Source organism: Chlorocebus sabaeus, chromosome 12 (assembly GCF_047675955.1).
Source record: "Chlorocebus sabaeus isolate Y175 chromosome 12, mChlSab1.0.hap1, whole genome shotgun sequence".
NCBI lineage: Eukaryota > Metazoa > Chordata > Mammalia > Primates > Cercopithecidae > Chlorocebus > Chlorocebus sabaeus.
In genome coordinates, this window is record NC_132915.1 from 52,565,657 (window position 1) to 52,582,327 (window position 16,671).

Here is a 16,671-nt window from a genome sequence, read left to right on the forward strand (position 1 = left end):
CATTAGCTATTTGAGAAAACATTCAAAACACAAGAACACAGAAAGAATTTTTTTTTTTTTCCCTTTGGATGTATTTTTTTTAAAAATTTATTTATTATTATTAAACTTCAAGTTGTAGGGTACATGTGCACAACGTGCAGGTTTGCTACATATGTATACTTGTGCCATGTTGGTGTGCTGCACCCATCAACTCGTCATTTACATCAGGTATAACTCCCAATGCAATCCCTCCCCCCACCCCCTTCCCCATGATAGGCCCTGGTGTGTGATGTTCCCCTTCCCGAGTCCAAGTGATCTCATTGTTCAGTTCCCGCCTATGAGTGAGAACATGCGGTGTTGGGTTTTCTGTTCTTGTGATAGTTTGCTGAGAATGATGGTTTCCAGCTGCATCCATGTCCCTACAAAGGACACAAACTCATCCTTTTTTATGGCTGCATAGTATTCCATGGTGTATATGTGCCACATTTTCTTAATCCAATCTGTCACTGATGGACATTTGGGTTGATTCCAAGTCTTTGCTATTGTGAATAGTGCTGCAATAAACATACGTGTGCATGTGTCTTTATAGCAGCATAATTTATAATCCTTTGGGTATATACCTAGTAATGGGATGGCTGGGTCATATGGTACATCTAGTTCTAGATCCTTGAGGAATCGCCATACTGTTTTCCATAATGGTTGAACTAGTTTACAATCCCACCAACAGTGTAAAAGTGTTCCTATTTCTCCACATCCTCTCCAGCACCTGTTGTTTCCTGACTTTTGAATGATCGCCATTCTAACTGGTGTGAGATGGTATCTCATTGTGGTTTTGATTTGCATTTCTCTGATGGCCAGTGATGATGAGCATTTTTTTCATGTGTCTGTTGGCTGTATGAATGTCTTCTTTTGAGAAATGTCTGTTCATATCCTTTGCCCACTTTTTGATGGGGTTGTTTGTTTTTTTCTTGTAAATTTGTTTGAGTTCTTTGTAGGTTCTGGATATTAGCCCTTTGTCAGATGAGTAGATTGCAAAAATTTTCTCCCATTCTGTAGGTTGCCTGTTCACTCTGATGGTAGTTTCTTTTGCTGTGCAGAAGCTCTTTAGTTTAATGAGATCCCATTTGTCAATTTTGGCTTTTGCTGCCGTTGCTTTTGGTGTTTTAGACATGAAGTCTTTGCCCATGCCTATGTCCTGAATGGTACTACCTAGGTTTTCCTCTAGGATTTTTATGGTATTAGGTCTAACATTTAAGTCTCTAATCCATCTTGAATTAATTTTCGTATAAGGAGTAAGGAAAGGATCCAGTTTCAGCTTTCTACTTATGGCTAGCCAATTTTCCCAGCACCATTTATTAAATAGGGAATCCTTTCCCCATTTCTTGTTTCTCTCACACAGAAAGAATTTTCAACTTATTTTATCATGTTATTTAACTTCTATAAATCTTTTTCTCCTCCTCTTTAAATGAGAAAAATTATTACCTCTGAGGTTATTGAAAAGATTGAATAATTTAGTGCATGTAAATATTTAACATACCAACCCATATGTGTAACAAAAGCTAGCATCACTGATTTTTTAACAATCAGAACTCTATGGGAAACAAAACAGAAACACTTTTTTCCAACCAGTTCCTTCTAACAGGCCCTGCTGGATCTCCTTTAGGATCCTTGACAACATCTTGAGTGATTCTTTCAGGTTTTTGGGCTACTTTCCTTTATGAGAAAAACATCACAAAATCAGATTTTGTAACTAAGAATTCACTTTCCAATAATACAGTCTAGACCAAAACTGCAATTTCCTACCCAATTCAAACAGTCTACCCTCACATCAATTTATACATGAGTCAGTCTTAGAAACCTCTGCAGGGGAAAGAAGGTCCTTACTCTTCCTTTTCTTTCACTACTTCTGCTCTCTTTCTTTCATTTGCTCCTTCTTTCCCGCTGTTGCTGCTTGGTCCTCTGCCTCGTCCATCATATTGGTACTCAAGAGAAGGGATTAATAAAAGTGCTGCTGTAATCAGACCACTTGTTCCCTCAGCATGGCAGATGCCTAAATGCCAACTAGCTCTCTTAGGAGAACATTCATAGCTCTTTGATGGTGACTGCAGTGACCTCCCCATTGTACACTTTCCTCAGGCAAACAAAACAATATCCACCTGACCTCTTGCAACATCCCACTGTACATTTCCTGCTATCAGCAGATGCTCCTATAACTTCACATCACCAGGGACCCTTTGCCTAGGCAAGCTATCCTCACAGGCATGGCTCCATCAAATATCTTAATCCTGCTTATCTTACGAGGTGTTCAGTTAGCCCACAGGAAACTCATGCATTCTTGTCAAACCAAAAGTTGAATGTTTCCTCTGCTTCTTACTGTCTTCCTCTCTTGTCCCGCTGTCAGAGATCATGCCACAAAGATTGCCAACTTTCACATTCTCCAAGCAGGAGTCAAAAAACAGTCTCTTTATTCAAGGACACTCTAAAACCCTCAGAATGCACATCAGGCACTTCCAAGAATTTCCTCCCTTGATCCTGCTCCTGTCTGAAAATAAACTACTTGAACCAAGTCTCCGCAGCTCAACGCACATCCCGCTAGGGTATGAGATGTCATCACCTCATCTTGTAACCACCTCAGATCTCTGAGGGATTCTCTTGGAGTCTCCCTCACTTGACTTGAAGGTAAAGAAGAGAAGAAAAACAAAAATACTTTACCCTTAAGCCTATGACTCCTTATTCACACATTTTTTTCTTCATTTTTTATTTTCTGACTATACAGGTTGAGTAGCAGGTGAAGGACTAATTCAAAAGACTTTAGTATTAAATCCTAGAAGAGGATTTCTCAATCACACTTTGGACAAGAACTCTTTGAGGAGACTGACCTGCACATTGTAAGATGTTTAGCAGTGTCCCTAACTTCTACCCATTAGATGACAGTAGCATTTCCCCCCTCTGAGGCGTGACAACCACAAATGTCTCCAGACATTGCCAAAGGTTCTAGGTGGGGCAATATTACCCCAGCTGAGAATCCCTACCCTAGAGCCCTAGAGGAATGCTAACTAGCTACAGATGGGCATTCTCTTTAGCTTATGGAGGTATTCTTTGTACTCCTCAGCTTCAGGATCTTAACTGAAATTTTAAGAGAAACGGTCATGCAGTTATATTAGTTTCCCATTCCTTATGTCTGTCTGTTGATTTAGTGGACATTCATTTTATTCACTAAATACTCATGTTCTGCTATATAAAAGACACTTCCCAAGCACTGAGTAAACAAACCCTATCCCGTGGGAGATTACAAGGCTGATGATACTTGAGATATCAGAGACTTCAACAGATACACAATATAATAAAAGTGGTGACTGAAGATGACCTGGGCATCATTTTGCATAATGAAAAGAAAGAGAAATTTTGAAGCTACGAGACAAATTAGAAAGCAGCAGCTATTTTTTTAAGTAATAATGAAAAAATATGACCCCTGGCAATAAAGAGGAAGGAATAAAATGCAGGACATTTTTGAAGAAAACAGATAAAATTTTGTACAAGGCTGATAGGTGAAAATAAGAGGGAAAAAAGAGTTCTTCAATTTCGGTTTTCCTAAGGGGAGATTTATCACAGTTGTGCTACCACTTGCAGATACGGAATTGTTGGGATTTCTTACAAAACTGCTGGGCAGACAATTATGACAAAAGCAATAATTACTTGGATTTTTGCAATACTGATAGTTGATTAGTTTGACCAGAGGATGGGCTATTCAAAGCAATTCTGTATACAGAAATCCAGACTATGGGCTTCTCCAGAAAAGATGCATTGTTCTTTGTCTCATTTTTCAAGGAAACTCTTAAGATATACACAAGTGGTTTGGCTGATTCCTCAATTACGTTTTGAGAAAAATAGCATATTACCAACTTACATTCTCAAACTAGAATTCAGGCTATTCCACAATAAAACACAAAATTTAAACTGCCTCTCTGATGACTTTACCCAAGCAGAATCAGCCTAAAGACAAAAAGAAAATCTTTTTATCTTCACAGATCAGAGACATAAATCTTCACAGGCCCTTAAGATGACAGATATTTTAAAAATAAAGTCTAATTAGAAATGTAAGAAGCTTTTCCTCAAAATAATAGGGCAATTGGACAGCACTTGTTAAAATAATAAGATTCTAAAGATAGTATAAAAATATAAGTGGCCATAAAATTGCATAGCAAAAAAATTTTTTATGGGAATAGAATAAGAAATAAGAACTATGTATTATACCTCCTATTTACCCCTTTATTCCACTGCATTTTCTCTAACTTTAAATCGAGGGTTAAATTTAGAAAACTTTCATGCTATGAAAATGAACCCATTACGTCATGATCCCCTCAAACCTCCGCCAACCATCTGCAGCTCCCACATTGGTTCCTTCATTCTTCATCTTCAGCTTTTGTTGACATCTACAAGAATACGTTTTGAGGAGTCCTAGAGTCCTGGGTTCAGGTCTCAAGTGTACCCTGATAAGATTACTCTGAAAACTCAGGCAAGTACTTCTCCACAATTTAATTTCTTTATTTCAAAAGTAAGGATATTACTTTCCCCACATGGTTGTTACGATAATTAAATGAGTTAATTAAAGAGTCACATAATATAACAAGTGCAGAGTTCATTTTAGTTGCTTTTCCCCTTCCTTTTTCTTTCTGCTAAGTGATTTAGAAATAGGAGATACGAAAGACATGCTATATATCTACTGTGTATTTGCATATGTTAAAATAATACAGATAAAAAAGATACAGAATAATTTGTGCACCACAATCTGCACAATGTCAAATCAATTTTTAAAAAACCATACATAATTAATAATATTAAAAAAGAAAGCAAAAACCTATATATTTATTAACAGAGATTTTTTGGATGGTAGAAAATGAATCGATATCCCCTTTACTGTTCTGTTTCCCAATCCTTATATAGTTAATACTTAATTTCCTAATGAAAAACATAAACTTCATAGAAAGGAAAAACTACTTAAAGGAAACTCCAATGTTCTCATTAATGAATACAAAGACTACTGAATCCACTAGTGACTCAGAAAACTAATTCTCACACAAAATAAGATAATATTTTTTCATGAACTGTTTTGCCTACATTACAAGTGGACCAAACCCCGGCGGTGCCCATGGAATATATCATAGCCCTTAAACACTGTGAACATCAATGACTTTGGTCTTCTCTTAAAAATAATATAGTATTTTTAAAATGACTCTAGTCATTATTACAATAACATTAATCAGCCTTTAAATAAGCCAACAATCTTTGTATAGATTAATACTTAATAATATGACAATCCATATGAGTTAGACTATTTTCTTGCAGAAGTGTTTTGCAAATCTTAATAGTTAGGAATATATATTCACCGCTCTCCAGATCAGTCCCCCCCACCTTTTTTTTTTTGGCTGACTCTTTGGAGGTACTCAAAGTGTTTCTAAACTACTGCAACAGTGGAAGCCTAATCCACATACCACATTGCCATTTCAATTCAGAATCACATAGAACCTATTTATTGTCTCTCTCCCCCACCATCCCTAGCAGTGACCTGTAAGGGGAAAACAAAAAACCTTCGTTAAGAACTTTTTCACTGTATTGTAACTTGTTATCTACATATCTATTTCCCTCTAATAATGTGTTCTCCTTTAAGATGGAGGGGGAGTTTTGATCTTTTTTGTGTCCCCCAATCAGTTGCTGGACCACAGGATATGTTCAGTCATAAACACCTGATGAATGAATGAATGAATATAGTTTGAAATGCAAGGAATCTTAAAAGATCATACAGCCCAGTTTCCACTGACTTTTATAACACTTTACCTAGCATTACCAACAAATGGTCAGCTATACTCCTTTTGGCTTCATTATCCTGTAGCAGAACACTCAGGGACCATAATTCTCTTCATCTGGTTTCAGAACTTGGGTCCATTCGAAACCTTTTTTAACTGAAATGTGTATTTCATTGATTATTTTTCACCTGGGTCTCTTACATGCCTGCCTTCTGTTTTTCTTAAATTGAACACATCGTAGTAGTATAGCTCTTTCTAAATTAAAATTTTGAAAAGCACCACTTTCAACACATTTCATCCCCATTTACACCGGTTTTCACTGCCCACAAGGCAATGTCCAAACTACTAGGTTGGCAAATCAAGAACCAACTGCCATTCCCATTCCCATACCTTGCCATTCATTAATTTATTCATACATTCATTAAGTCATTAAGTATTTATTTTGTATCTAATCTGTTCCTGGCACTATGCTGGACCCTGGGAGGTAATAATTTTGAGTTGATCAGAACAAAGGGCCCAGAGGACAACATGTAAGAATATTTTGGAATGTGGCTCTTCTGACTCAATTTTTTTTTTTTTTTTTTAGAGATGAAGTCTCGCTCTGTCGCCCAGGCTGGAGTGCAGTGGCGCAATTTCGGCTCACTGCAAGCTCCGCCTCCCAAGTTCAAACAATTCTCCTTCCTCAGCCTCCTGACTAGCTGGGATTACAGGCACCCGCCACCATGCCCAGCTAATTTTTGTATTTTTAGTAGAAATGGGGTTTCACCGTGTTGCCCAGGCTGGTCGCGAACTCTGAGGTGATGCACTCTCCTCGGTCTCCCAAAGTGTTGGGATTAGAGGCCTGAGCCACTGTGCCTGGCCCTGACTCAACTTTTAATTGAAAAATCAAATTGATATAAAGTTACCAACAGAAGTGTGAGACAGACACTCCCCCATATGCAGAATTTATAAAGGGGCTGAAGACGACCCTAAATCATCTCACCTATCAAGGATGTAAGACAGTCAGACTTCAGCTCCTTGCCGTGATAAAATAAGAGGTACTACACATGCCCTCTCACCATAAACAACCAGAAAAACACATAGGAAACTGTTTTTAGACATTGGACAATAGGAATCACAGGAATGTAATGCCTGAGAGAAAGGAAACAAAGTGACTTGTATGGTCACATCAGCTTTATGCCTAGAGGCACTTGCCAGAAGACAGTTCAGGGAGAGGAATTCCAAGCAGAGCATCATAGCCTGCCCAAGTTAACAAGACAGAAACTGGAGTTTGGGGAAGGTGAAGTAGATAAAATTTGCAAGGCAAAGAATTAGAGAGGAGGGAGCTATGCAGAGGGAGAGTTTCAGATAGCTGCGTGAGGATCTTCTTCAGTCTTGGGTTGAGTACTATTCTGTGCTTATATAAAACAAAGTTCCATGAGGCAAGAAAAGAACAATTACTAGAGACATTTAGGCTGACAAAATCCCAGGATTGAATTCCCAGGGCTGTGTCACAGTTCCTAGGGCTGGGAGATATTAGTCCTCTGACTTGCTAACGTTAAGAGGGTGTGTTGAAAACTGAGACATTCAGTAGAAACTCCAGAAGGGTCATATCTGAATTGTGAATGAAACTAGCTGTAGAATTCAAACTACTCTAGAAACATTTGAAGGAAGATTTAAAAAAACAATCTTCAAAATGGTCAAGCTGAGCCATGTTACTTAGCTGTTGCACAAAAATATTTCAACACTCTTTAAAAGAAGACAACAGGAATTATAAAATCAACTATGTGAAAATCATAATGTACAGGATTCATAACCAAATAGCACCAGGGCTTCTGCTTTCGCCCATGAAGTAACTGCTTTAGGAATGTCCTCCCACAGTAAACAACTATAAAGTATAAAATATATATGAAATGGCTGTTTTGTTTTTGGTTTTGTTTTACGTAGTTTAAATTTGTTTTTATTTCAATAGGTTTTTGGGGAACAGGTGATGTTTGGTTACATGAATAAGTTCTTCAGTGGTGATTTCTGAGATTTTGGTGCACCCATCACCCAAGCAGTATACAGTGTACCCAGTGTTAGTCTTTTATCCCTCAGCCTTCTCCCATCCTTTCTCTCCAGTTCCCAAAGCACACTGAGTAAGTGTTATGCCATTGCATCCTCATAGCTTAGCTCCCATTTATGAGTGACAACACATGGGGTTTGGTTTTTCCATTCCTGAGTTACTTGACTTAGAATAATTGTCACTAATTCCATCCAGGTTGCATCAAATGCCATTATTTCATTGCTTTTAATCACTGAGTAGTATTCCATGGTGTGTGTGTATACATATATAAGTATATATATGTATACACATACACACACATATATTATATATATATAAGTGTGTGTATATAACATTTTCTTTGTTCACTCATTGATTGATAGGAATGTGGGCTGGTTCCATATTTTTGCAATTGCAATTGTATTTTTTTTTTTTTTTGCAATTGCAATAAACATGCATGTGCAAGTATCTGTTTTGATAAAATGACTTATTTACCTCTGGGTAAGATACCCAGGAATGGGATTGCTGTATCAAACAGAAGATCTACTTTTGGTGCTTTAAGGAATCTCTACACGGTTTTCCATAGTGGTTGTACTAGTTTATGTTCCTACCAACAGTGTAAAAGTGATCCCTTTTCACCACATCCATACCAATATCTATAATTCTTTTATTTCTTTTTCAATGGCCATTCTTGCAGGAGTGAAGTGGTATTGCACTGTGGTTTTGATTTGCATTTCCCTGAAAATTAGTGATGTTGACCATTTTTTCATTATGTTTGTTGGCCATTTGCATCTTCTTTTAAGAATTGTCTATTCATGTCCTTAGCCCACTTTTTGATGGTATTATTTCTTTTGTTCTTGCTGATTTATTTGAGTTCCTTGTAGATTCTGGATGTTAGTCATTTTTTGGATTTATAGATTACAAAGATTATCTCGCACTCTGTGGGTTGTCTATTTACTCTGCTTTTCTTTTACTGTGCAGAAGCTTTTAGTTTAAATTCCATCTATTTATCTTTGTTTTTGTTGAATATGCTTTTGAGTTGTTGGTCATAAAGTCTTTGCCTAAGCCAACGTCAAGAAGGGTTTTTTTCAATGTTATCTTGTAGAATTTTTATGGTTTCAGGTCTCAGATTTAAGTCTTTGATCAATCTCGAGTTGAGTGATAAAGAGGGTGAGAGATGAAGATCCAGTTTCATTCTCCCACATGTGGCTTGCCAATTACCCCAGCACCATTTGTTGAATGAGGTGTCCTTTCCCCACTTTATGTTTTTGTTTATTGTATCAATGATTAGTTGACCATAAGTATCCAGCTTTGTTTCTGGATTCTCTATTCTGTTCCATTGGTCTATATACCTGTTTTTATACCAGTACCATCCTGTTTTGGTGACTATGGCTTTACAGTATAGTTTGAAGTCAGGTAATGTAATGCTTCCCTATTTCTTCTTTTTGCTTAGTCTTGCTTTAGCTATGTGGGATCTTTTTTGGTTCCATATGAATTTTAGGATGTTTTTTTCTAGTTCTGTGAAGAATGATGGTGGTATTGTGATGAAAATCACATAGAATTTATAAATTGTTTTTGGCAGTATGGTCATTTTCACAATATTTATTCTCCATGAGCATGGGTTGTGTTTCCATTTGTTCGTGTTGTCTATGATTTCTTTCAGCAGTGTTTTGTAGTTTTCTTTGTAGAAGTCTTTGACCTCCTTGGATAAGTATATTCGTAAGTATTTTATTTTATTTTTGCAGCTATTGTAAAAGGAGTTGAGTTCTTGATTTGCTTCTCAGCTTGGTGGCTTTGGGCATATAAAAGAGCTACTGATTTGTGTACATTAATTTTGTATTCTGAAACTTTGTTGGGGTTATTGACCCATTCTAAGAGCTTTTTGGAGGCATCCTCAGGGTTTTCTAGGCATACAATCATGTTATCAGCAAACAGCAACAGTTTGACTGCCTCATTGCCAATTTGGATGCCCTTTATTTCTTTCATCAGATTGCTCTGGCTAAGACTTTCAGTACTATGCTGAAGAGAAATGGTGAAAGTGGGCAGCCTTGTCTTTTTCCAGTTTTCAGGGGGAATGCTTTCAACTTTTCCCCATTCAGTATAATGTTGGCTGTGGGGTTGTCATAGAAGGCTTTTATTGCCTTAAGGTGTGTTCCTCCTATGCTGATTTTGCTGAGGGTTTTAATCACAAAGGGATGCTGAATTTTGTCAAATGCTTTTTCTGTGTCTATTGAGATGATCACATGATTTTTGTTTTTAATTCTGTTTATGTGCTGTATCACATTTATTGACTTGTGAATGTCAAACTATCCCTGCATCACTGGTATGAAACCCACTTGATCATAATGGATTATCTTTTTGACATGCTGTTGATTCTGTTAGCTAGTATTTTGTTGAAAATTTTTGCATCTATGTTCATTGGGGATATTGGCCTATCATCATTTTTTGTTATGTCCTTTCCTGATTTTGGTGTTAGGGTGATAGTGGCTTCATAAAATGATTTGGGGAGGATTCACTCTCTCTCTTTCTCTCTCTCAGAATAGTGTCAATAAGATTAGTACCAAGTCTTCTTTGAATGTCTGATTGAATTCAGCTGTGAAACTGTCTGATCCCAGACGTTTTTTGTTGGTAACTTTTAAATTACCATTTCAATCTTCCTGCTTATCGGTCTGTTCAGAGTTTCTATTTCCTCCTGGTTTAATTGAGAAGGGTTATATATTTCCAGGAATATATCCCTCAACTTCAGGATTTCTAGTTTATGCACCTAAAGGTGTTCAAAAGTAGCCTTGAATGATATTTTGTATTTGTGGTATCAGTTATAATATCTTCTGTTTCATTTCTAATTGAGCTTATCTGGATCTTCTCTCTTTTCTTGGTTAATCTCACTAATGGTCTATCAATTTTATTTATCTTTTCAAAGAATCAGCTTTTTGTTTCATTAATTTTTTTGTATTTTTTGTTTCAATTTCATTTAGTTCTGCTCTGATTTGGTTATTTCCTTTCTTCTGCTGGGTTTGGGTTTGGTTCGTTCTTAATGCTATGAACTTTCCTCTTTGCACTGCTTTAGATGTATCCCAGAGGTTTTGATAGGCTGGGTAACTATTACAGATCAACTCAAATAAATTTTTAATTTCCATGTTGATTTCATTGTTGGCCTAATGATAATTCAGGAGCAGGTTATTTAATTTCCATGTATTTGCATGGTTTTGAGGGTTCCTTTTGGAGTTGATTCCCAATTTTATTCCACCCCAGGCTGGGAGAGTAGTTGATATGATTTTATTTTGGTAAATTTGTCAAGACTTGTTTTGTGGTCTATCACATGGTGTATCTTGGAGACTGTTCCATGTACTGATGAATAGAATGTATATTCTGCAGGTGTTGGATAGAATGTTCTGTAAATATCTTTTAGCTCAATTTGTTCCAGGGTATAGTTTAAATCTATTGTTTCGTTGTTGACTTTCTCTCTTGGTGACCTGTCTAGTGCTGTCAGTGGAGTATTGAAGTCCCCTATTATTATTGTGTTGCTGTCTATCTCATTTCTTAGGTCTGGCAGTAATTGTTTTTTTCAATTTGGGAGTTCCAGTGGTAGGTGCATATATATTGAGGACTGTCATATTTTCCTGTTAGACTAGTCCTTGTATCATTATATAATATCACTTTGTCTTTTTTAACTGCTGTTGCTTTAAAGTTTGTCTGATATAATAATAGTGAGCCCTGCTCCCTTTGGTGTCCATTTGCCTGGAATACCTTTTTCCACCCCTTTACCTTAAGTTTATGTGAGTCCTTATGTGTCAGGTGAGTTTCTTGAAGACAAGTAGATACTTAGTTGGTAAGTTCTTATCCATTCTGCCATTCTGTATCTTTTAAGTGGAGCATTTAGACCATTTCCATTCCATGTTAGTATTGAGATGTGAGGTACTATTCTATTCATCATGCTATTTGTTGCCTGAATGACTTGTTTTTTCTTCATCATGTTATTGTTTTTGTAGGTCCTGTGAGATTTATGCTTTAAGGAGATTCTATTTTGGTGTATTTTGAGGATTTGTTTCAAGATTTGGAACTCCTTTTAGCAATTCTTTTAGTTCTGCCTTGGTAGTGGCGAATTCTCTCACATTTGTTTTTCTGAAAAAGACTGCATCTTTCCTTCATTTATCAAGTTTAGCTTTGCTGGATACAAAATTGTTGGCTGATAATTGGTTTGCTTAAGGAGGCTAAAGATAGGACCCCAATCCCTTCTAGCTTGTAAGGTTTCTGCTGAGAAATTTGCTCTTAATCCGATAGGTTTTCCCTCACAACTCTTAAGATTATTTCCTTCGTCTTGACTTTAGATAACCTGATGACTGTGTGCCTAGGTGATGATCTTTTTGCAATGAACTTCCCAGGTGTTCTTTGAACGTCTTCTATTTGAATGTCTAGCTCTCTAACAAGGCCAGGTAACTTTCCCTTGATTATTCCCTCAAATATGTTTTCCAAACTTTTAGATTTCTCTTCTTTCTTGAGAACACCTATTATTCTTAGGTTTGGTCATTTAACATAATCCCAGACTTGGAGGTTTTGTTCATTTTTTCTTTTCCTTGGTCAGATTGGGTTAATTTGAAAGCCTTGTCTTCAAGTTCTGAAGTTCTTTCTTATACTTGTTTAGTTCTATTGCTGAGACTTTCCAGTGCATTTTGCATTTCTCTAAGTGAGTCCTTGACTTCCAGAAGTTGTGAGTTTTTATTTATGCTATTTCACTGGAGATTTTTCCAAACATATCACGTATCATTTCTTTGAAATTCATTTAAGTTGGGCATCACCTTTCTCATGTGCCTCCTTGATTGGCTCAATAGTAGACCTTCTAAATTCTTTCTCTGGAAATCCAGAGATTTTTGTCTTGGTTTGGATCCATTGCTGGTGAGTGAGTGTGATCTTTTGGGGGTGTCAAAGAACCTTGTTTTGTCATATTACCAGAATTCTTTTTCTGGTTCCTTCCCATTTGAGTAGACTATGTCAGAGGGAAGATCTATGACTCAAAGGCTGAAGTTCAAATTCTTTTCTCCCATAGGGTGGTCCCTCAATGTACTGCTCTTCCCTTTCCTCTAGGGTTGGGGCCTCCTGAGAGCTGAACTGCAGTGATTGGTATTTCTCTTCAGGATCTAGCCACCCAGAAGAGCTACCAGACAGTGGTACTAGAGAGTATCTGCAAAGATTCCTGTGATGTGACCCGTCTTCTGATTTGTCAGCCATGGATACCAGCACCTACCCCAGTGGAGGTAGCAGGGGAGTGAAGTGGACTCTGAGGATCCCTTGGTTGTATTTTTGTTTAGTGTGCTGGTTTTATGTTGGTTGGCCTCCAGTAAGGAAGTGCCACTTTCAAAAGCACATCAGTTCTGGTTGTATAGGGAGGATCAGGCGCTGGGTGGGGCCATAGAGCTCCAAAGAGATTATGTCCTTTGTCTTCAGCTACCAGGGAAGGTAGAGAAAAAACATCAGATGAGGCCAGGGTTAGGCATGTCTGAACTCAGACTCTCCTTGGGATGGGGCTTGTTGTGGTTGCTGTGGGGCAGGGAGTATGGTTCCCCAGCCCCTCGATAAGCCAATGGAGTTATGTTTCCTGGGGAAGTGGTTGCTGTGGGGCAGGGAGTATGGTTCCCCAGCCCCTCGATAAGCCAATGGAGTTATGTTTCCTGGGGAATTATGGCTGTCTCTGCTGCATCACACAGGTCACCAGGGAAGTGGGGTAAAGTCAGCAGCCACAGGCCTCACCCACCTCCCAGGCAGCCCATAACCCAAAAGGCTGGTCTTGGTCTCATTCCCACAAGCACTGAGTTTATTTCCAGGCAGCTGGTGAGCTGAGCTGAGAACTTGCCCCAGGCTACAAGCCTCCCAGCTGAGAAAGCAAGCTGACTCAGTTCCTCAAACTACCTATGGAGCCTGCAGCAGCAGACCGCCTCGTTCAAAGGGTCTGTGGATTCTCTCGGCTTTTCTGGTATGTTCTTGTGGTAGTTCTTGGAGCAAAAGTTCATGATGTCAGTCTCCACATGCTACTCTGTCCATCCAAGTGGGAGCTGCAAGTTAGTCCTGCCTGCTATCTTCCATTTTCCTGGGCTATCAAAATGACTATTTGTGATAAATTTAAGGTGGCTGGATAAAACACAAGATGCTGAGATAAGTTTTAATTTCAGACAGTTTTAGTATAAGTGTGTTCCTTGAAATGTTTGCAACATACTGATACTCTATTTTTATCTGCCAACTTTAACAATCCTGCATACATTGGACAATAGTTACAGGACAGTGAATATTGAAAGAAGAAAAAGCAATGAGGTTAGGCCAATGGTAGTCCCACTTTTCAGGTTAGAGGCAATTATGGACTATGGTTTCTAGGTCAGAGAACCCAAACAGAGTCCAGAAGTCTGAAACAAAAGAAAGCCTACAGACAAAAATTAGAGTTCAGGGAGGCCAACTTTAGAGGACAGAATACCACAGAGGAGAAAGATACATGGAAACAGTTCTGCAGATTCGCATAGGAATCACCTTGAGTCCTTGGTTGTAATTGCTAAGGATAAAATTTCATAAGGCAGGAAAAACAACAAATGCTGGAAAAAGAATAATCATCAAGGGACTGTAAGTCAACTAATTCCAAGAGTTCACACAGGGACAGAGTTTCCACTAGTCAGAGTGGAAAGGTTTCAATTATTACATAGGACTTCCAGTAAAGACCCCAGAAAGATGAACATTTAAAAGTAGAGGTAAAGTAACACTAGACTAAATTCTACTCTATATGTACCCTAAAAAGATACACAGAAAGTCATGAAAGAATCAAATTTATATAGGAGTATCTTAACTCCTGGCCAGAACAAAGACCCACACTGAACACCAAAATATTTACTATTCCTCAACAATGTGACATTCATAAAGTCAAGAATCCAATTAAAAATTTTAGACATGCAAAGCAGTAAAATATAATATTTTACTGAAAGAAAAAACAGTCCATAGAAACAGACTGAAAAATGAGAGATGATGGAATTAGCAGGCAAAGACTTTTAAAAAGCTATTGTAAATATGCTCAATGTGCATAAAGTTGTAACATTAAAATGACAAGGTGAGAAATTAAAAATATTTTTTAAAAGAAGCACTTCCAAAGCTGAGATATAATTTTTGAAAAAATTATGAATATACTTAAAAATAAAATAAATTTAACAACAGAATTAAAAATATTAGTGTATTTAAAGACTTGTCAATAAAACTATCTAAACATATCCACAGAGAGAAAAAAGAATAGAAAAAAAGAGATTCAGTGACATGTGGGATAATATCAAACAACCAATATACAACCAATTGAATACCCAGAAGGAGAGAAGTTGTAGGGGTACAGAAAAAGATCATTTGAACAAATTATCACTAAACTTTTCCAAACTTGATAAAAATGTAAATATGTGGATCCAAGAAGATAAGCAAACCCTAAGGAGATACAAACAGACAAAAAGACATAAAGCCATCTCTTAATTAAATTGCTAAAAATCAGTAATAAATAGAAAGTATTAAAATCAGCCAGAGCAAAAAGGAACACAGCACATAGGGAAAAACAAAAACATGTAGGAAGGTCCCAATTTCTTGTCAGCAAAATGAAAACCATAAGACAATGAAGCAACAACTTTAACATGATTAAAAATAACAATTGTCAACTTTGAATTCTATAGTCATCAACAACAAAAATATTCTTATAAATAAAGATGTATTAGTCTATTTTTATACTGCTAATAAAGACACATCCAATATTGGGAAGAACAAGAGGTTTAACGGATTAACAGTTCCACATGGCTGGGGATGCCTTACAATCATGGCAGAAGGCAAGGAGGAGCAAGTCATGTTTTACATGGATAGTGTCAGGCAAAGAGAGAGTGCTTGTGTAGGGCAACTCTCATTTTTAAAACCATCAGATCTCATGAGACCCATTCACTATCACAAGAACAGCAAGGGAAAGATCTGCCCCCATAATTCAATTGTCTCCCACCAGGTCCCTCCCACAACATGTGGGAATTATAGGAGCTACAAGATGAGATCCGGATGGGACACAGAGCCAAATCATTATCATTCCACCCCAGCCACTCCCATTAGTTGATTTCAAAACCAATCATGCCTTTCTACCAGTCCCCCAAAGTCTCAACTCACTTCAGCATTAACTCAAAAGTCCATAGTCCATAGTCTCATCTGAGACAAGGCAAGCCCCTTCCATCTACGAGCCTGTAAAATCAAAAGCAAGTTAGTTACTTCCAAGATACAATGTGGGTACAGGCATTGGGTAAATATAGCCATTCCAAATGGGAGAAATTGGCCAAAACAAAGGGGCTATAGGCCTCATGCAAGTCCGAAATCCAGTGGGGCAGTCAAATCTTAAAGCTCCAAAATGATGTGTGACTCTGTGTCACATCTAGGTCACGCTGATGCAAAAGATAAGTTTCCCATACTCTTGGGAAGCTCCACCTCTGTGGCTTTGCAGGGTATAGCCCCCTTCTGGTTGCTTTCGTGGGCTGGCATTGAGTGTCTGCAGCTTTTCCAGGTGCACAGTGCAAGCTGTCAATGGATCTAGCATTCTGCGGTCTGGAGGATGGTGGCCCTCCTTCTCACAGCTCCACTAGGCAGTGCCCCTGTAGGGATTCTGTGTGGGAGCTCCGACTCCACATTTCTCTTTTGTACTGACCTAACAGAGGTTCTCAATGAGAGCTCTGCCCCTGCAGCGAATTTTTGCCTGGGCATCCAGGTATTTTGTTTCTTCTTTTTTCTTTTTTTTTGAGATGGAGTTTCATTCTTGTTGCCCAGGCTGGAGTGCAATGGCACAATCTCGGCTCACCGCAACCTCTGCCACCCGGGTTCAAGTGATTCTCT